A 20,832-nucleotide genomic window follows, 5' to 3' on the forward strand; every position below is an offset into this window, starting at 1 on the left:
CTTATGTCAAAAGGAAGACATTTAGAGGTGTGAAGTCTCTCATTTGTTCAATTGGCGTTTATCTTTATTCCTTGAAATAAATTTTAAGATGTGTTTCAAGGTGTTGATGTATAGACAGATGCTAAGTGTGTAATTAATTGTCACAGAAGACAGTTATATCTAAGGTCTCTATATTCCTTCTCTTTCTCCCTATTTCTCCTTTTTCCCTTTTATTTTTCCTTTTTAATTATTGCCAATAATATAACAACATTAGTTGGAAGGAAACAAGGTAACTCACTATCAAACCATTCAAATACAGACATTATTTCTGTTTACATTTTCATAATAGTCTTGTCCTTGTTAAGATATGTATATATTATTTTTAAAATGCAGTCATAGTGACCATAACGATTTTTACAGATTTTCCCTATTTCACTTTCCATAAGCACTATTAGAAGAGTTTCCATTATTTTTATTTTATTTTATTTTTTTCGGTACGTGGGCCTCTCACTGTTGTGGCCTCTCCCATTGTGGAGCACAGGCTCCGGACGCAGAGGCTCAGCGGCCATGGCTCACGGGCCCAGCCGCTCCGCGGCATGTGGGATCTTCCCGGACCAGGGCACAAACCCGTGTCCCCTGCATCGGCAGGCCGACTCTCAACCACTGCGCCACCAGGGAAGCCCTCCATTATTATTCTTAATGAGTGCAGGCAGCTCAGTTTGTACACCAGTGGTGAGCTCTTCTGTCCTTCCGAGGGAACTACACAGCCTGTACTGGAGCCATGTGCCAGCTGTGTTGAGCCACCCGAGGTGCCATTTTGGTAGATCAAAATGGATTGAATATCAGCAGTTTTGTATGGTTGGGTCAAAGGTAGGTTTACTGTACAACTCATAGCTTAAGCTTCAAGGCTCCTCATTTGCAAGGGCACCTTTTAAATATTTGCTTTTGTGCCTAAGTTTTTTCTTAGAGGGCCTCCAAATTGTACAGGCTTCAGGGCCCACAAAAAACAGGATCTGTCCCTGGGGTGCGTACCCCTTGTGAATCTGGACGTTGTTCATTTGTCACTTTAGGGAAAATCCAAGTAGGCAGTGACGGTAACACGTTTGTATCCCTGGCTCCATCGCTGTGTGCAGGTAGATTTTCCTTTTGAACTGCAAGATTGAACATCTGTGCTGAACAGGTTAGCATGTGAGTTGGGGCCACTGCAGAGATGCAATTTGTGGTCAGATCAGCGAGCTCTCTCAATATTTTATGGTAGTGACACAACTTCAGAAGTCAGATTCTGCCACAAGAAAAGATCTTGACAAACTTATTACTGGCGTGGATACTTAAAAATATGTGTCCAGAGGACCTGCTGGGCCTTAGAGAACAGGGGCCTGTGGTGTGCAGGTGGTGACACACACTGCAGCTTGGAAGTCTTTTTCCAGAAACTGGGTCATTGCTTGTGTTCAGCCTATTGGGTTTTTTTTGGTACCAGTCTTGCCCATTTTGGTAAGAGAAATGAAAAATCTCCTTTCTCCCGTTGGTGAAGGGGAAAGAGCAAGAGCCTTAGATGGTGTGTCCCTGTTCAACAGGTATTCAGATTTCAAAATGAGTCTCATTTTGAAATGAGTTTCATTTTAACTTGTACTTTGGTTTAACTACGAAAATAAATCTCCATGTTAGCTATATCGCTATAAAGAATTATTTCTGTTTTGACAACCATAAAATGTAAGTTATGATGTTAATTAGAATATGTTTCCTGAAAACCATGGTGGCATGTTTTTCACTCCTCTCTGGAATTGTTCTTTGAATCGTGTGGCCATCAGTCCACTTCTCGTAGCGTATAAATGACTCTAGAGAAAGCTGTTAGTTCTGACCATTGAATAGCAGCAGTTCTTGAACAGAGTACGTTTTGGGTCCTGAGAGTCTTTGGGCCTCGGCAGCACTGCTCGTGTACCAGGCATGCTTCAGAAGGAGCCTGGGCCCCAGCAATCACATCTTGTCTTGGTAGTTGGTTAACCTTGAGAAGGTTGCTAAACCTCTCCAACTCATTTCTTAGATATAAAATGGGGATAAAAACCATAATTGGTTAACCCTGAAGTAAGTCATTTTATTTAAATTATAGATGAAAATTTTATTATTTTAATTTCACTCATTTAGAAAATACAAATCTCTTATTATTTTATTTAAGTGTTTTCATTTCTGTAGTAACTTAAAATAAGAGGCTATTCTGGACATTTTTTCCATTTTTCATTTTTAAAACAAAACTCAAACTTCTCGGCCTGCATTAAATGATAAAGCAAGAAATATCTTTATCCTTTACATTTTTTGTTTTGTTTTTATTTGAAATACAGTGTTTTAATTTGGAGAGATGCCTATGTAATATTTGATCTCTGTTATATTCCAACTAAGAACGATCAGCTTCTGCATGGTAATCCTGTGTCTGTAGCATAATAACTTACATTACAAAAGTTTGTTGAAGTTTGAAATACTCATTTCAGATACAGCCTTTTTAAAATTCAAAGTTCTCAGAAGATTTACGAAACCTATTTCATTATGTAAAGCCTGCTTGTTGAATTTCCAGCATTTGGGCTCCAAGAGTGACTGACTCTCAAGTGGTAATGCCTTCAGGTGCTACCCATGAAAGAGTTTCCAGTCTTAAGAAATCATAAAATTTTCATTTTTTTTCTTGAATAAACAAATGATCAGTGTCTGAATTAAGTACTGACTAAGTGGGGCATTGTTAAGTGTGGTATAATCAAGACTATGTTCATTGCTTTACTTTTACCTGATGAAAAATTGCAGCTATAGGTGGCGGTATATTCACTGGAGGCTGAGCTCACAACATGCTCAGCATTTGACTTAACAATGTGATGTCTGGTCCTCTTTACAGTGGCTCAGGTTCTTCACTGTTTTCCAGTAAATGTCACCAAGAAGCCCTTATGTGTAAGAGGATGCTATATGAAAACGAACAGGCAGGGACAAGGTCATTCTGATTCTGGGTGTGTGCATTTATCAGTGGATGTTCCTACTGAATTCTTTCCTGCTTTATAAAGAATTGCTCATTTCAGTCAACACTTGTGGAGCCTCCTGTTCTGCCAGATGCCTGGATTCTAGAGCATTTCAGCTGGTGGCATCTGCCCTGTGGCTCTTGGTCCTCAGGGGCCAGTGGCGGCCAATGGAACATCCCCAGTGTGTGTGCAGAGGCATCCTGGGGCAGGGCACTTACTCGAAATGGGCAGGTTTGGGTCATGCTGGAGGTTATGGGCCTAGGGCCCCTGGTGAGAATCACAGGTGAGGATGAGAGAAGATGGTAATGGCCTTTGTGTGCCTGCTGAGGAGTTTTTACTGTTTACTGAAGGCTGGGTGGACACAATGGGCAATTAAGTAGGGGACTGACGTGGTGGTCTGGGAGATGACAGTAGAATGGTGTTTGCATAAGAGAGGAGGTGAAGATGGTGAAAGGTTTGGGGCCATTGCAGTAACACAGCCAGAGATGATGGGAATCCTATAGGAGTCCTAAGAGGAAGGACTTGAAGGATATTTAGAACCTGCAATCCTGAGGACTTGGCAAGAGAGAGGGAGGAGTTTTGTTTACCTCCCACTGTCTGCCTGGTTGACTGTGGATGGTGGTTGTACTATCCAGGGTGTAAGAGAAACAGGTTGGGGCTTAATGAGGGAGATAAGGAATTCAATTTGGGGCAAGTTTGAAATGACTGTGGAGCATGAGGGGAAGGTGTCTAGTTGAAAGGAGAAAAAGATTAGAATTCCAGAAAAATCTTGACTTGAATGTAGATTTGAGTCATGTACATTCTTGGCACAGTGGGTTTAAGTGAGATACTAGAGCTTGTAGTGATGGTTTTTAAGTGGTGGTGGTGGAACTGGTGGTGGTTGTGTTTGCCTCCTGGGGGCATTTGGAATGTGTTTTCAGTTGTCCCAGTGACCTGGAGACTCTATTGGCATTAGTAGGTGGGGGCCAGAGGTGCCAGACGTCCTACAAGTGGTAGAACTGCCCTAGACAAGCATGAATTGTCCCACCCAAATGCCCGTTGTGTCCTCCTTGAGATGCACAGATCGAGCAAAAAGAAAAAGAAAACCAAGGTCAGAATTTTGGCACAGAAACATTCAAGGAGACTACATCGGGGGCGTGGGGGACAAAATTGAAGCAAATAGGGTAAGAATTACTGCCAGGACCTTTCTCAGGCCCCTTGGCTGTGGAAGGTTTGCCCCTGTCTTTAATGCCTTCCTGTCACCCCCTGTGTCAGTGCCATGGGCAAGGCAGCTGTTTGCTTTGTAATCTTCTTTAAAGGCATATGTGGGGAGGCCGCTGGAACCCTACTGGTTCTGTATTTGACCCCTCCTACAAAGAGTGCGGCCTTTTCTTTTTCTTGGGATGATTAGAACTAAATCCTCCTAAGTTCAGGCAGTCCCAGTATGCCTTTGACCTCCCAGCTCTGGACCTACTTCCTTCTACCTTTGACTGTTGTAACTTCCCTCTGACTCAAATGCATGAAATCTCCCTGGATTCACGGTCTCTCTGTCTTTTAAGGCCAAAAGATGTCCTGAAAACCTAATCATCCCATGAAAAAAAGGGAGTATTGGATATCTTTTGTTTAGAAATGAATAGGCTTAATTCATAAATAAACACCACACATTGTATATGCTTTGCCTATTTGCATATATCCTTTGATTATTTTTTTTTGTTCTGCTTTTACATATCTGTGTTCATTTAGAATAATTTATAGATAGTTGCCATATTAATAGAAAAAGACCTACAAGTATGATTAATTTTAATGAATTAGCAACAGAATATGATCTTATTCAGTAATTCCACTTGTTTTTAAATTTAAGATCTATTGATGGTAAAAGACTGATACTATGGAAAGGAGATTGCCTTTTGTATAAGACTGAATATTAATCCCACTGCTGTGTTTAGAAACATTAAGGTCTAAGTAAGGTCATTTGTATTAAAGTGTTTTCTGCAAAATGAAAACTAGATGAACCTCTGTTTTGATGTTTTATAAAATGATGTTTTTAATCTTTTTTTTTTTACATCTTTATTGGAGTATAATTGCTTTACAATAGTGTGTTAGTTTCTGCTTTATAGCAAAGTGAATCAGTTATACATATACATATGTTCCCATATCTCTTCCCTCTTGCGTCTCCCTCCCTCCCACCCTCCCAATCCCACCCCTCCAGGCAGTCACAAAGCACCAAGCTGATCTCCCTGTGCTATGCAGCTGCTTCCCACTAGCTATCTACCTTACGTTTGGTAGTGTATATATGTCCATGCCTCTCTCTCGCTTTGTCACAGCTTACCCTTCCCTCTCCCCATATCCTCAAGTCCATTCTCTAGTAGGTCTGTGTCTTTATTCCTGTCTTACCCCTAGGTTCTTCATGACATATTTTTTTTCTTAAATTCCATATATATGTGTTAGCATACGGTATTTGTCTTTCTCTTTCTGACTTACTTCATTCTGTATGACAGACTCTAGGTCTATCCACCTCATTACAAATAGCTCAATTTGGTTTCTTTTTATGGCTGAGTAATATTCCATTATATATATGTACCACATCTTCTTTATCCATTCATCCGATGATGGACACTTAGGTTATTTCCATCTACAGACTATTGTAAATAGAGCTGCAATGAACATTTTGGTACATGACTCTTTTTGAATTACGGTTTTCTCAGGGTATATTCCCAGTAGTGGGATTGCTGGATCATATGGTAGTTCTATTTGTAGTTTTCTAAGGAACCTCCATACTGTTCTCCACAGTGGCTGTATCAATTTACATTCCCACCAACAGTGCAAGAGGGTTCCCTTTTCTCCACACCCTCTCCAGCATTTATTGTTTCTAGATTTTTTGATTATGGCCATTCTGACTGGTCTGAGATGATATCTCATTGTAGTTTTGATTTGCATTTCTCTAATGATTAATGATGTTGAGCATTCTTTCATGTGTTTGTTGGCAGTCTGTATATCTTCTTTGGAGAAATGTCTATTTAGGTCTTCTGCCCATTTTTGGATTGGGTTGTTTGTTTTTTTGTTATTGAGCTGCATGAGCTGCTTATAAATTTTGGAGATTAATCCTTTGTCAGTTGCTTCATTTGCAAATATTTTCTCCTTTCTGAGGGTTGTGTTTTAGTCTTGTTTATGGTTTCCTTTGCTATGCAAAAGCTTTGAAGTTTCATTAGGTCCCATTTGTTTATTTTTATTTCCATTTCTCTAGGAAGTGGGTCAAAAAGGATCTTGCTGTGATTTATGTCATAGAGTGTTCTGCCTATGTTTTCCTCTAAGAGTTTGATAGTGTCTGGCCTTACATTTAGGTCTTTAATCCATTTTGAGCATATTTTTGCGTATGGTGTTAGGGAGTGATCTAATCTCATACTTTTACATGTACCTGTCCAGTTTTACCAGCACCACTTATTGAAGAGGCTGTCCTTTCTCCACTGTACATTTCTGTCTCCTTTATCAAAGATAAGGTGACCATATGTGCGTGGGTTTGTCTCTGGGCTTTCTATCCTGCTCCATTGATCTAACTTTCTGTTTTTGTGCCAGTACCATTACTGTCTTGATTACTGTAGCTTTGTAGTATAGTCTGAAGTCAGGGAGCCTGATTCCTCCAGCTCCGTTTTTCTTTCTCAAGATTGGTTTGGCTACTCGGGGTATTTTGTGCTTCCATACAAGTTGTGAAATTTTTTGTTCTAGTTCTGTGAAAAATGCCAGTGGTAGTTTGATAGGGATTGCATTGAATCTGTAGATTGCTTTGGGTAGTAGAGTCATTTTCACAATGTTCATTCTTCCAATCCAAGAACATGGTATATCTCTCCATCTATTTGTATCATCTTTAATTTCTTTCATCAGTGTCTTATAATTTTCTGCATACAGGCCTTTTGTTTCCTTAGGTAGGTTTATTCCTAGATATTTTATTCTTTTTGTTGCAGTGGTAAATGGTAGTGTTTTCTTGATTTCACTTTCAGATTTTTCATCATTAGTGTATAGGAATGCCAGAGATTTCTGTGCATTAATTTTTTATCCTGCTACTTTACCAAATTCATTGATTAGGTCTAGTAGTTTTCTGGTAGCATCTTTAGGATTCTCTATGTAGAGTATCATGTCATCTGCAAACAGTGACAGCTTTACTTCTTCTTTTCCGATTTGGATTCCTTTTATTTCCTTTTCTTCTCCGATTGTTGTGGCTAAAACTTCCAAAACTATGTTGAATAAGAGTGGTGAGAGTAGGCAACCTCGTCTTGTTCCTGATCTTAGTGGAAATGCTTTCAGTTTTTCACCATTGAGGACCGATGTTGGCTGTGGGTTTGTCATATATGGCCTTTATTATGTTGAGGAAAGTTCCCTCTATGCCTACTTTCTACAGGGTTTTTATCATAAATGGGTGTTGAATTTTGTCAAAAGCTTTTTATGCATCTATTGAGATGATCATATGGTTTTTCTCCTTCAATTTGTTAATATGGTGTATCACGTTGATTGATTTGCATATATTGAAGAATCCTTGCATTCCTGGAATGAACCCCACTTGATCATGGTGTATGATCCGTTTAATGTGCTGTTGGATTCTGTTTGCTAGTATTTTGTTGAGGATTTTTGCATCTATGTACATCAGTGATATTGGCCTGTAGTTTTCTTTCTTTGTGACATCCTTGTCTGGTTTTGATATCAAGGTGATGGTGGCGTCGTAGAATGAGTTTGGGAGTGTTCCTCCCTCTGCTATATTTTGGAAGAGTTTGCTAAGGATAGGTGTTAGCTCTTCTCTAAATGTTTGATATAATTCGCCTGTGAAGCCATCTGGTCCTGGGCTTTTTTGTTCGTTGGAAGATTTTTAATCACAGTTTCAATTTCAGTGCTTGTGATTGGTCTGTTCATATTTTCTATTTCTTCCTGATTCAGTCTTGGCAGGTTGTGCCTTTCTAAGAATTTGTCCATTTCTTCCAGGTTGTCCATTTTATTGGCATAGAGTTGCTTGTAGTAATCTCTCATTATCCTTTGTATTTCTGCAGTGTCAGTTGTTACTTATCCTTTTTCATTTCTAATTCTATTGATGTGAGTCATCTCCCTTTTTTTCTTGATGAGTCTGGCTAATGGTTTATCAATTTTGTTTATCTTCTCAAAGAACCAGCTTTTAGTTTTATTGATCTTTGCTATCGTTTCCTTCATTTCTTTTTCATTTACTTCTGATCTGATCTTTATGATTTCTTTCCTTCTGCTAACTTCAGGGGTTTTTTGTTCTTCTTTCTCTAATTGCTTGAGGTGCAAGTTTAGGTTGTTTATTCGAGATGTTTCCTGTTTCTTAAGGTAGGATTGTATTGCTATAAACTTCCCTGTTAGAACTGCTTTTGCTGCATCCCATAGGTTTTGGGTCGTCGTGTCTCCATTGTCATTTGTTTCTAGGTATTTTTTGATCTCCTCTTTGATTTCTCCATGATCACTTCGTTATTAAATAGTGTATTGTTTAGCCTCCATGTGTTTGTATTTTTTACAGATTTTTTCCTGTAATTGATATCTAGTCTTATAGCGTTGTGGTCAGAAAAGATACTTGATACAATTCCAGTTTTCTTCAATTTACCAAGGCTTGATTTGTGACCCAAGATATGATCTTTCCTGGAGAATATTCCATGAGCACTTGAGAATAATGTGTATTCTGTTGTTTTTAGATGGAATGTCCTATAAATATCAATTAAGTCCATCTTGTTTAATGTATCATTTAAAGCTTGTGTTTCCTTATTTATTTTCATTTTGGATGATCTGTCCATTGGTGAAAGTGAGGTGTTAAAGTCCCCTACTATGAATGTGTTACTGTTGATTTCCCCTTTTATGGCTGTTAGTATTTGCCTTACGTATTGAGATGCTCCTATGTTGGGTGCATAAATATTTACAATTGTTATATCTTCTTCTTGGATTGATCCCTTGATCATTATGTAGTGTCCTTCTTTTTCTCTTCTAATAGTCTTTATTTTAAAGTCTATTTTGTCTGATATGAGAATTGCTACTCCAGCTTTTTTTTGATTTCCATTTGCATGAAAAGTGTTTTTCCATTCCCTCACTTTCAGTCTGTATGTGTCCCTAGGTCTGTAGTGGGTCTCTTGTAGACAGAATATATACGAGTCTTGTTTTTGTATCCATTCAGCCGGTCTCTGTGTTTTGATTGGAGCATTTAATCCATTTATATTTAATTTAATTATCGATATGTATGTTCCTATTACCATATTCTTAATTGTTTTGGGTTTGTTTTTGTCGGTCATTTCATTCTCTTGTGTTTCCTGCCTAGAGAAGTTCCTTTAACATTTGTTGTAAAGGTGGTTTGGTGGTGCTGAACTCTCTCAGCTTTTGCTTGTCTGTAAAGCGTTTAATTTCTCCATCAAATCTGAATGAGATCCTTGCTGGGTAGAGTAAACCTTGTTGAAGGTTTTTGTCCTTCATCACTTTAAATATGTCCTGCCAGTCCCTTCTGGCTTGCAGAGTTTCTGCTGAAAGATCAGCTGTTAACCTTATGGGGATTCCCTTGTGTGTTATTTGTTGTTTTTCCCTTGCTGCTTTTAATATGTTTCCTTTGTATTTAATTTTTGACAGTTTGATTAATATGCGTCTTGGCGTATTTCTCCTTGGTTTTATCCTGTATGGGACTCTCTGTGCTTCCTGGACTTGATTAACTATTTCCTTTCCCGTATTAGGGAAGTTTTCAACTATAATCTCTTCAAATATTTTCTCAGTCCCTTTCTTTTTCTCTTCTTCTTCTGGAACTCCTATAATTCGAATGTTGGTGTGTTTAATGTTGTCCCAGAGGTCTCTGAGACTGTCCTCAGTTCTTTTCATTCTTTTTTCTTTATTCTGCTCTGCAGTAGTTATTTCCAGTGTTTTATTTTCCAGGTCACTTATCCGTTCTTCTGCCTCAGTTATTCTGCTACCGATCTCATCTAGAGTATTTTTAATTTCATTTATTATTGTTCATCGTTGCTTGTTTCATTTTTAGTTCTTCTAGGTCCTTGTTAAATATTTCTTGTATTTTGTCCATTCTATTTCCAAGATTTTGGATCATCTTTACTATCATTATTCTGAATTCTTTTTCAGATAGACTGCCTATTTCCTCTTCATTTGTTAGGTCTGATTGGTTTTTATCTTGCTCCTTCATCTGCTGTGTGTATTTCTGTCTTCTCATTTTGCTTATCTTACTGTGTTTGGGGTCTCCTTTTTGCAGGCTGTAGGTTCGTAGTTCCCGTTGTTTTTGGTGTCTGTCCCCAGTGGCTAAGGTTGGTTCAGTGGGTTGTGTAGGCTTCCTGGTGGAGGGGACTAGTGCCTGTGTTTTGGTGGATGAGGCCGAATCTTGTCTTTCTGGTGGGCAAGTCCACGTCTGTTGGTGTGTTGGTGTCTGTGGTGTCTGTGGACTTATTATGATTTTAGGCAGCCTCTCTGCCAATGGGTGGGGTTGTGTTCCTGTCTTGCTAGTTGTTTGGCATAGGATGTCCAGCACTGTAGCTTGCTGGTCGTTGAGTGAAGCTGGCTGCTGGTGTTGAGATGGAGATCTCTGGGAGATTTTCGCCATTTTATATTTTGTGGAGCTGGGAGGTCTCTTGGGGACCAGTGTTCTGAAGTTGGCTCTCCCACCTTAGAGGCACAGCACTGACTCCTGGCTGCAGCACCAAGAGCCTTTCATCCACACGGCTCAGAATAAAAGGGAGAAAAAGTAGAAAGAAAGAATTAGTAGAAGAAGAAAGAAAGAAAGAAAGGAGGGAGGGAGGGAGGGAGGAGGGAATGGAGGGAAGGGAGGAAAAAAAGAAAGAAAGAAAGAAGATAAAGTGAAATAAAGCAAGATAAAATAAAATAAAGTTATTAAAATAAAAAATAATTATTAAGAAAAAAATTTAAAAAAATAAAAAAACGGATGGATAGAACCCTAGGACAAATGGTGGAAGCAAAACTATACAGACAAAGTCTCACACAGAAGCATACACGTACACACTCACAAAAAGAGGAATAGGGGAAAAAATCATAAATCTTGCTCTCAAAGTCCACCTCCTCAATTTGGTATGATTCATTGTCTAAAGGAGGGAAGGAAGGAAAGAAAGAAAGAAAGAAAAAAGATAAAGTAAAATAAAATAAAGTAATTAAAATAAAATATAAGTATTAAGAAAAATTAATTAAAAATCAAACGAACAAAAAAAATGGACAGATAGAACCCTAGGACAAATGATGGAAGCAAAGCTATACAGACAAAATCTCATACAGAAGCATACACATACACACTCACAAATAGAGGAAAAGGGGAAAAAAGCATAATCTTGCTCTCAAAGTCCACCTCCTCAATTTGGGATGATTCGTTGTCTATTCATGTATTTCACAGATGCAGGGTACATCAAGTTGATTGTGGAGCTTTAATCCGCTGCTTCTGAGGCTGCTGGGAGAGACTTCCCTTTCTCTTCTTTGTTCTCACAGCTCCTGGGGCTCAGCTTTGGATTTGGACCCGCCTCTGTGTGTAGGTTGCCGGAGGGCGTCTGTTCTTCGCTCAGACAGGACGGGGTTAAAGGAGCAGCTGATTCGGGGGCTCTGGCTCACTCAGGCCGGGGGGAGGGAGGGGTACGGATGTGGGGCGAACCTGCGGTGGCAGAGGCCAGCATGACGTTGCACAGCCTGAGGCGCGCCGTGGGTTCTCCCGGGGAAGTTGTCCCTGGATCCCAGGACCCTGGCAGTGGTGGGCTGCACAGGCACCCGGGTGCCTCTGCAGCCCACCACTGCCAGGGTCCTGGGAGGGGAGATGTGGATAGTGACCTGTGCTTGCACACAGGCTTCTTGGTGGCGGCAGCAGTGGCCTTAGCGTCTCATGCCCGACTCTGGGGTCTGCGCTTTTAGCCGCCTCGCGCCCGTCTCTGGAGCTCCTTTAAGCAGCGCTCTTAATCCCCTTTCCTCGCGCATCAGGAAACAGAGGGAAGAAAAAGTCTCTTGCCTCTTCAGCAGGTCCAGACTTTTCCCTGACTCCCTTCCGGCTAGCCGTGGCGCACTAATCCCCTGCAGGCTGTGTTCACGCCACCAACCCCAGTCCTCTCCCGGTGCTCCGACTGAAGACCGAGCCTCAGCTCCCAGCCCTGCCCGCCGCGGCGGGTGAGCAGACAAGCCTCTCGGGCTGGTGAGTGCAGGTCGGCACCTCTGTGCGGGAATCTCTCCACTTTGCCCTCCGCACCCCTGTTGCTGTGCTGTCCTCCGTGGCTCCGAAGCTTCCCCCCTCCGCCACCCGCAGTCTCCGCCCACGAAGGGGCTTCCTAGTGTGTGGAAACCTTTCCTCCTTCACAGCTCCCTCCCACTGGTGCAGGTCCCGTCCCTATTCTTTTGTCTCTGTTTATTCTTTTTTCTTTTGCCCTACCGAGGTACGTGGGGAGTTTCTTGCCTTTTGGGAGGTCTGAGGTCTTCTGCCAGCGTTCAGTAGGTGTTCTGTAGGAGTTGTTCCACGTGTAGATGTATTTCTGGTGTATCTGTGGGGAGGAAGGTGATCTCTGCGTCTTACTCTTCTGCCATCTTCCTGGAAGCCTCTACGATAGTTTATTTATGAAGCTTTAAACTGCTAGTGTTGGAGGGTATCCTGCAGAGGTGGGAGGTGGCTGTGGTTCACCGCGGGGACAAGGACACTGGCAGCAGAAGTTCTCTGTTTTTAATCTTAATTCTGCGTTTTCATTCTAAATATCTAGATTATGCTAACAATACTTCATTTGCATTTTTTCAATAATGGAATATACTGTTATTTGTGACCTCTGAAAATATGCTGCTAAAGAACTTTGCAAGATGCTTGTTTTTCTTGTTTCCATTACAAAGTTAAAATATTGGTATTTCTTTGGGAAGTAATTTAAAGCTAAAACTATGCTGTCTTCAGTGTCTGCAGAGCAAAATAAAAATATCCATCAATGTGCTTTTGTGTCCTGAGGAACTGAATTTGTTCCCAACATATAATGAGCAGCTAATGCCAAATTCTCCAGTTTCTGCTTTGTGTGGAGGAGTAAGTTACAGTAATAGTAAACAGACAAAATGAGACTTACCCAGAACTTGCTTCTCCAGAAGATTCTTTTCCCTAATTTAATCAGATTATATTAAAATTGAAATATCATGGAACACTGGATACTGTTAATGCATGTTGTAATATTATTTTATAGAATGACTTCATAGTATAAAAAATGACATTTTACTCAAATAATGGCACAACGTATCTGCATTATAAAGTGTTTTCTCTATTTGGTAATTAAAATTCTCAACTTTAATGCATTGATAGCAAACTTTCAGAAGTTTTGTAATATTAATATTAGCATTTCGTCTTTCCTGACTAGTTCGTAAAGCTAAATTTTAAAAGAAAAACATATTAAATTTAACTAGGCCAGAGAGTATGGAATTCCTTATGTTGTAGAACCTGTTTAATTTTTTTCCCTGAAGTAATGGCTGTTGCCATTGTTTCTCATTAGCAAATGTTCTTTGCTTTCACAATATCCAGTGTAAGTTTACCAAGTTTATTTGGTACCAACTTTACAAAGTTTATTTGGTAACTAAAGCAATTGCCCTATTTCACTTAATGTAACAGAGAAACTTTATTCTTGCTGAAACCAAACTTCTTTAGCTGACGTTTGAAAGACAGTGACATTCAGAAGCTACTCTTATGACATTCTTTGACATTTTCTCTATCCTGAGATGAATAAACAAAGAAGTTCATTTGAAATTCACCTCAAGAACACTACAATAATGTATTTTAGTCTACCTTGTTCAGCTTTTACCAATAACTGGTGTCTGAAGTAATAAAGAAATAAGTTATTTAAGTATCATTTCAAGTAAAGAAAAGGCAACAAATGTTTTAATAACAGATGCAGTCCTTTTAGTTAAGACTGAAGGAAAGCAGGGGGGGCATCTGAAATCTTTGTAAAAGTTAGTGGGAGACAGATGACTGGGTAGACACATGCCCTAATATTCATTCCCTTCTGAAATCCCATTAAAAATGATGGGATAGTCAATGCACAAAGGCACAAAAAGCTTTAAAACATTAAACAAAAACAAGAAAAGAGACATCAGGAACAATATTTTGAAACCAGAGAAACATGAGTACTCTCTAAATATTTCAGGAAGTCTGAGAAAGTTTACCTCTAAATAGTTGGTAGTGAGGAAAGCCAAGAAGGAACCAGATTTAAACCCCAGAACCTCTGGAAGGTTCAGGAATTGATGAAGTTGGGGTAAAGGTGTGACTAAAAACATGAGTTTTTTGAAAGCCGGTTTGAGAAATAGGCAGAGCCCAGACCTTCTCTTCAGCACCGCACAGCTGGAGGACACCCTGCTTCACCCCAGCAGCGGGGCAAAATAGATGAACTCTGGACCAGGAGATCCAGCCCCAAGTGAGGAAGGGACCAACGTACAGCAAACAAGGATATAATGACAGTTGACACCTGAAGGCTTCTGCCCCAGTCTCCTCTTGGAACATTGGTAACCAGGCGTATGTGTAACCTTCACCTTATTTTTGTCAAATGGTGACTGGCATTCGTTCAAGTTAAGTAACATTTTATAATTTTCAACACTAGTATTTATATTTGAATATGTTATTATTATTAAGTTTTGTAGGAGTACAGCACAAAAATATAAAACCTCAAACTTTAATAAATATATCCATTTCAATAACATGTTAGGTAAGTACTTATTAACCCTAAATCTTTTTTTTTTTTAACATTTTTATTGGGGTATAATTGCTTTATAATGGTGTGTTAGTTTCTGCTTTATAACAAAGTGAATCAGCTGTACATATACATATGTTCCCATATCTCTTCCCTCTTGTGTCTCCCTCCCACCCCTCCAGGCGGTCACAAAGCACCGAGCTGGTCTCCCTGTGCTATGCGGCTGCTTCCCACTAGTTCTCTACCTTACTTAACCCTAAATCTTAAGTGTCTGCCTCTGTCTAATGGGGATGATAGTATATCTAACCCCCTAGGCTTGGTATAGAATTAAATGAGATAATACAGGTAGAGGGCTTAGCACAGCATTTGGTAAACTCTCAAATTGCAGTGGTTTTGTTGATATCGTTACTGTCATTTTGATAATCTAAATCTGGTATTCTGAAATATCTCTGGATTTTGTGTTTATTGACTTTGGTGTGTATGTCCTCTAGATTAGCCTCGGCTGGCATTGATCTAGGACTAGGTTAGAGAACAGGTCTTGTTTTATAAAGACCCTCGCGTGCGTTGGTTTGCATGAGTTTGTATTTAAAGATGACTGTGGCAAGTTTTATGACACTGTAGCGATCGTCTTTATTTTGACTTTGAATGAAGTAAAAAAAAAAAAATGGATTCTTCCCTAATCATAAAGTGTATTAGTCATGACTTAGTTTAGGACTCAAACCTGTGCTGTTTGCTTCCTCCCAGCCTGGTGTTTGCTTGTGAGTGGTAGATTCCTTCAAAACAGGCCCTGACATGCTCCAGCTGCCAACTGGGCCATTTTCCTGGTTATTTTTTTGCAGACATTTGGGCCATTCCATGCTTTTTTGCCTTTTTGCATTGCTTTTGCAGGCTCCAAGAGTCTGTGGATTTTGAGTTGTCACATGGAGATTTAAACTTGGGTAATGATCCTGGTTGGGACAGATGAAAGTGTTACCAAGCTTAGTCATTAACTGTTATCCATCTTAAACTAGAGTAGAAATTTGTGGAAAAAGAAACAAGGGCTGGGGTTTAGTTGCGGTATTTCATCTGCACTGCATTTGCAGCTGTGGATTTTGAACCATTACATGGATTTTTGACTCTGCCAGTTGTAAGTTAAACAAGCGCAGGACCACACAGTTTTTCTGGCTGATGGGAAAGACTTTAATGTAAACTTTGTGATTTAGCCAAGTTAAATCTAGCACTTGATTTAAGAACAAGGAAGATGGTTGATGAATTAAGTTTCAAAAGCAAGCTCTTTCAAGCTTTCTGATTGCTTGTTTATTGTGAGATGTTGTCTCTGATTGCTATGCATTAATCTTTAGCCTCTGAACATCAATTTTGTGTTTTTCCAGCACTTTTCATATTTCATCTGATTTAATCCTTTAGAGCATCCTGCAGTGTACCATCATTTCCCTTTTGCAGGTGAGACTGAGACCCCAATTAATTATATGAACTTGTTTAAGATCATTTGCTTAAATGGAATTGAAACTGGTGAGGTTTTTTTTTTTTTTTTTTTTTTTTTTTTGCCGTACGTGGGCCTCTCACTGCCGCGGCCTCTCCTGCCGCGGAGCACCCGGACGCGCAGGCTCAGCGGCCATGGCCCACGGGCCCAGCCGCTCCGCGGCATGTGGGATCTTCCTGGACCGGGGCACGAACCCGTGTCCCCTGCATCGGCAGGTGGACTCTCAACCACTGCGCCACCAGGGAAGCCCTACTAGTGAGTTTTTTGATTCTTCAGAATGAACTCTCCTAGACCATGTTTGCAAAAATACACAAGTTTTAAGTACAGTTAAGATTTCAGCCTAAAGAACTAAATTTCAGTTTAGGCTTCTGTTAAGGATTACTCACCTGGAAAAGAATTAGGATTTGCTCTTTTTGATGTACATCACCCATGAAGCGAGTCATGGAGAGTGATTAGACTCTTATCTCATATTTGAAAGTCTTTGACCCTTTAGAATGTGGAGACCTTAAAAGCAAAGAGCAGCTAGTTTTCTGACACAGCTCCGTGGCATGTCATAGACATCATTGTCTCGTCATTTCCCTGTGGACATGGTTCCCTAAGTGAAGGATATTTTCCAGTTTCTTTATCATAAGCAGTCTCTGAATGTGTCTCCATGGTTGAAGTATTGCAATATTCTCTAGAAATAAGCCAATTGATTATGAAAGTGCCGTATGTAGTTCCTATCTCATCAGATGCCCTAACGTTCAACGCTATAGTAAAATTAAAAAGACATCCACGTTGCTTATAGTAAACTCCTTAAACTACTTTTACAGTGATTTGAGGAAGAAAATGCATGTTTGAGAAGTGCTGACTGAATTCACATTATAATCTTCTGCGTCTTTGAAAAATGTAATGTTTCCAAAATAAACTTTCGTAGAAAGTGAGTTTGCAAGTCTCTCTTAGGACTTAAATGAAAGAATTCTTTATCCCTTAGTTGGTAATGTAAATACTGAGAAACCTTATGGCAAAATGTTTTATTTTTGAAAATGTCAACTTTGTGTTAAAAGCTGTGAAAATATGATTTTATTTAAAAATTCTGAAATCACTTTCCATATGCTAAGAAGACAGGTGAATACAGTTTTAAATATTAATTCAGTATATTATTACCATACTCTGAGTCTAACTTTTTAAGAATGTGGAGTAAATCATACAAGCCTTGTGATTTTAGATTTTACAAGTATATTTATAGAAAAATATCTTGAGGAAAATGTGTGTCATGAGTGGTATTTGTTAAAGAATTTACCCGATACTTTATCTATACAGTGTTTTCTTTGGATTTCAAACAGGTTTCAGGAAATGATTTGAACTTGGAAAAAAGTTTGGTGGAAAGGTTCCATAGAAATGTCAAGATTGGCTAAGATTGACCTCGTCACTTGTGGGGGGATTCAAACAAAAGTCCCTTTGTAGCAAGAAAACTGTCTCTGTATCGGGAGTTCATTGGAATTTCTTTTCTAGCAGAGAAGTGATATGAGCAACCAGAACAGGGCACAATAGTAGTGTTTGTGTTTATCTGCTGAAGCTGTCCCGCCGTTGTAACTCCTACTTCTTCTCTTCCATCGTGGGTATGTTTGATGTCCGACACTTAGTTATATACATACTTAAGGTATGCATTTGTGTATATACGTAGATATCTTTGAAAAATCTGCCAGGAATAAGATGTTTTCCAGGACATCTTTGATAGCCGTTCTCAACAAGTTGAAATTTTACTTGAGTCTGTCCTGTTGAAAAGAGATCAGAAATGCTTAAACCGTGAAATCATTCTCTTGGATTTCACTAAGTAACATTAAGTTAAAAATCTTCAGGGCTTCCCTGGTGGCGCAGTGGTTGAGAGTCCGCCTGCCGATGCAGGGGACACAGGTTCGTGCCCCAGTCCGGGAAGATCCCACATGCCGCGGAGCAGCTGGGCCCGTGAACCATGGCCGCTGAGCCTGCGCGTCCGGAGCCCGTGCTCCACAATGGGAGAGGCCACAACAGTGAGAGGCCCACGTACCGAAAAAAAAAAAAAAAAAAATCTTCAGGAGGAAAGTTTTTTAAACACCTATATACCAAAATAGAGTTACAGATGTAGAAAATAAACTATGTTTACTGGGGGATAAGTGGGGGGAGGGATAAATCGGGAGATTGGGATAGACATATACACACTTTTAAGTATAAAATAGATAACTAATGAGGACCTACTGTAAAACACAGGGAACAATACTCTGTAATGGCCTATAATGGGAAAATAATTTAAAAAAGGGTGGATATATATATTTGTATAACAGATTGACTTTGCTGTACACCTGAAACTAACATAACATTGTAAATCAACTATACCCCAATAAATTTTTTTTTTAAATCTATATGATTTAGCTATCTTATCTTTAGTTTTTGAAACATCTGATAGAGTCATTTGAGAATTCATGTTTTGTGGGTTTTAAAACACATTAAATTTGGGCTGAGTTTGGTTTACCTTGTTTCTGTTTATGCTGTCCCTGGGGGTCACTTGTATTGAAATGCCTTCTGTTTTGAACCTTTGGTTATCCCTTTATCCCTTTTTCATTTTAGTCTTCCTGGCCAATATCCAGTTTACTTCCACAAAATAGCTTTTGTGATCAGAATGTAATTTTATTAATTTAGAATATCACAATTTTACCGATTTATTAATAAATTTAAAGATGAGAGTATCATTTTATTAATATTTCTGAGAGGTATACTAAGTGATTTTCTGCTTTTGGCTCCCTTTCCAATTTAGGGAGGAGGGAAAATATAATTCTTTAGACTCCAAACACTCCTCCCCTGCATACTGTTGAATAAAATGTACTCTTCTGGACTCTCTGAAGACCCTGTATTTGGAAACTTAGATGTTCAAATTGCAGAAACTTTGGCTTGCCTTTGACTGTTTTATTGCAGAATTTCTTGGCATGAACTCATCGCCAACTTTGAACACTAGTTTTTATTGATCACATTTCTCTTTCCTGAGACTAGAGCAAGGAATCCTCCTAATCTCATCCTTAGGAAGATCACTTCATCCCTTTGCATATCAGTTGCTAAGTGAGCACCGAGCTAATGGTGATCAGAATAACGAAAGAATCTAAAACCAGGGCTCTGAGGTCCTTGCCTACTGTGAGTTTGTTATCACCAGCTCACACTGAAGAATTACTTATTCCGACCAGTGCTTTTTCTACACAGTATATTCTCTCTACAGCATATGAACTCAGGCAAGTTGGTCTCACGGAGGGTGGACTTTGCAAATGCCACCTTAGGCTCAGAAATCTGACTTCCATCAGAGCCTGGATATGGTTAAAGCCTTTTGGGGATGGTATGAAAAATGCAGCTGTACACGTTGCCAGTCTTTTTTTTTTTTTTTTTTAAATGCCGAGAAGGTTGGCTGGAGGAAGTAAAGATGTGAAGAACCCTCTAATAGGAGGATAATGTATGAAAACAGTTTTCTGAAGGTGAACATCCAAACTATGAAAAACAGATGGGGCAGGGCTGTCTTCTTCTTCCTCTGGGAACTGTTGAACACCGTATTGGAGGAAATGGGGAATGGCATTTTGATAATCTTAGTGGCTGTGTTTCTTTTAACAAGCCTAGAATTGAGTGGTAGGCAGAGCTTGACATAGGGGGCTCCTGACTTGTCTAGAGCCGCTTTGGTCCGTTTGAAATACCTGTTTTTCCCTTGTGAGGTCTGTATGTCCTTGTCAAGGGCTGGCTCGCTGTTGATTCCTGTGGAGGAGGCCGCTCCACTTTAATGCAAGAGACAGTGGGTGAGACACCCCGCCCACCACTGCCCCAAATAATACATAACCTGGTGAAGAATTCGACTTCTGCCAAAGCGTATGCAGTGAAAAGTCCCCCAGTACATCTGGTTTGTGATGTAGCTTCCAGAGATGTCTTCTGCATATATAAGTATGATTTTTAAACTACAATTATATCCATTTTTTCTCTTCCTATACTCCCCAAAATATGCCAGGGTGTCCTCAATCTAGCTTCTTCTATTTAGGCACTTTAAATGAGTGGTTCCACATGAGTTGTGGAATTTATTTTCTTGGGGAAACAGTCATTATTCTGAATATGAGATTTTTTTATTGAGCATTACATCTTTGTTCTTTAATAAAATATTTTAGGGTGAGTTTTTCAGTGTAATTTGTAGGAGACCTACTGTGTACCAGGCAGTGTGCTAGGCACTGGAAATACAACAGTGAAGATGACAGGCAAGACCCCCCCGTCCTGGTGATCTAGCGGGGTAAACGCACATGGTACAGGTGCCTGAGAACAGGGTACCCCTCAAAGCAGGACCAGATCTGGGGAACTGGGGCAGTGTTTTTCCTCTAACTCTTCATTACTTGTCTTTCCTTATGCTCATCAGATTAAGCTCATAAGATTAATGGTCTTTAGTAGATTTCTATTTTAATTTAGATACCATTGACATATAACATTCGTTTCAGATATAAAATGTAATGATTTGATATTCGTATATACTATTGCAAAATGATCATCACAGTAAGTCTAGTTAAGATCCTTCACCATGCACAGTAATAACATTTTTTTCTTGTGATGAAAATGTGTCAGAGCTATACTCTTAGCAGCTATCAAAAATACAATAAAGTATTGTTAACTATAGTCCCCAAGCTGTACTTTATTAACAGATGTTTTAGTTCAAATGTAATTCTGTCTCGTTTCTATTTGTGGAAATCACACACTAGTCATTTGTTGTTAATTA

General features: G+C 39.5%; 1 protein-coding gene across 5 annotated transcripts in view; it reads left to right on the forward strand.

Moving 5' to 3' along the window:
* The window catches only part of ARHGEF26 (Rho guanine nucleotide exchange factor 26), a 168,789-nt gene that overhangs the window by 38,885 nt on the left and 109,072 nt on the right, over window positions 1-20,832 (forward strand). The window lies entirely within an intron of this gene.

This window comes from Delphinus delphis, chromosome 4 (genome assembly GCF_949987515.2).
Source record: "Delphinus delphis chromosome 4, mDelDel1.2, whole genome shotgun sequence".
NCBI lineage: Eukaryota > Metazoa > Chordata > Mammalia > Artiodactyla > Delphinidae > Delphinus > Delphinus delphis.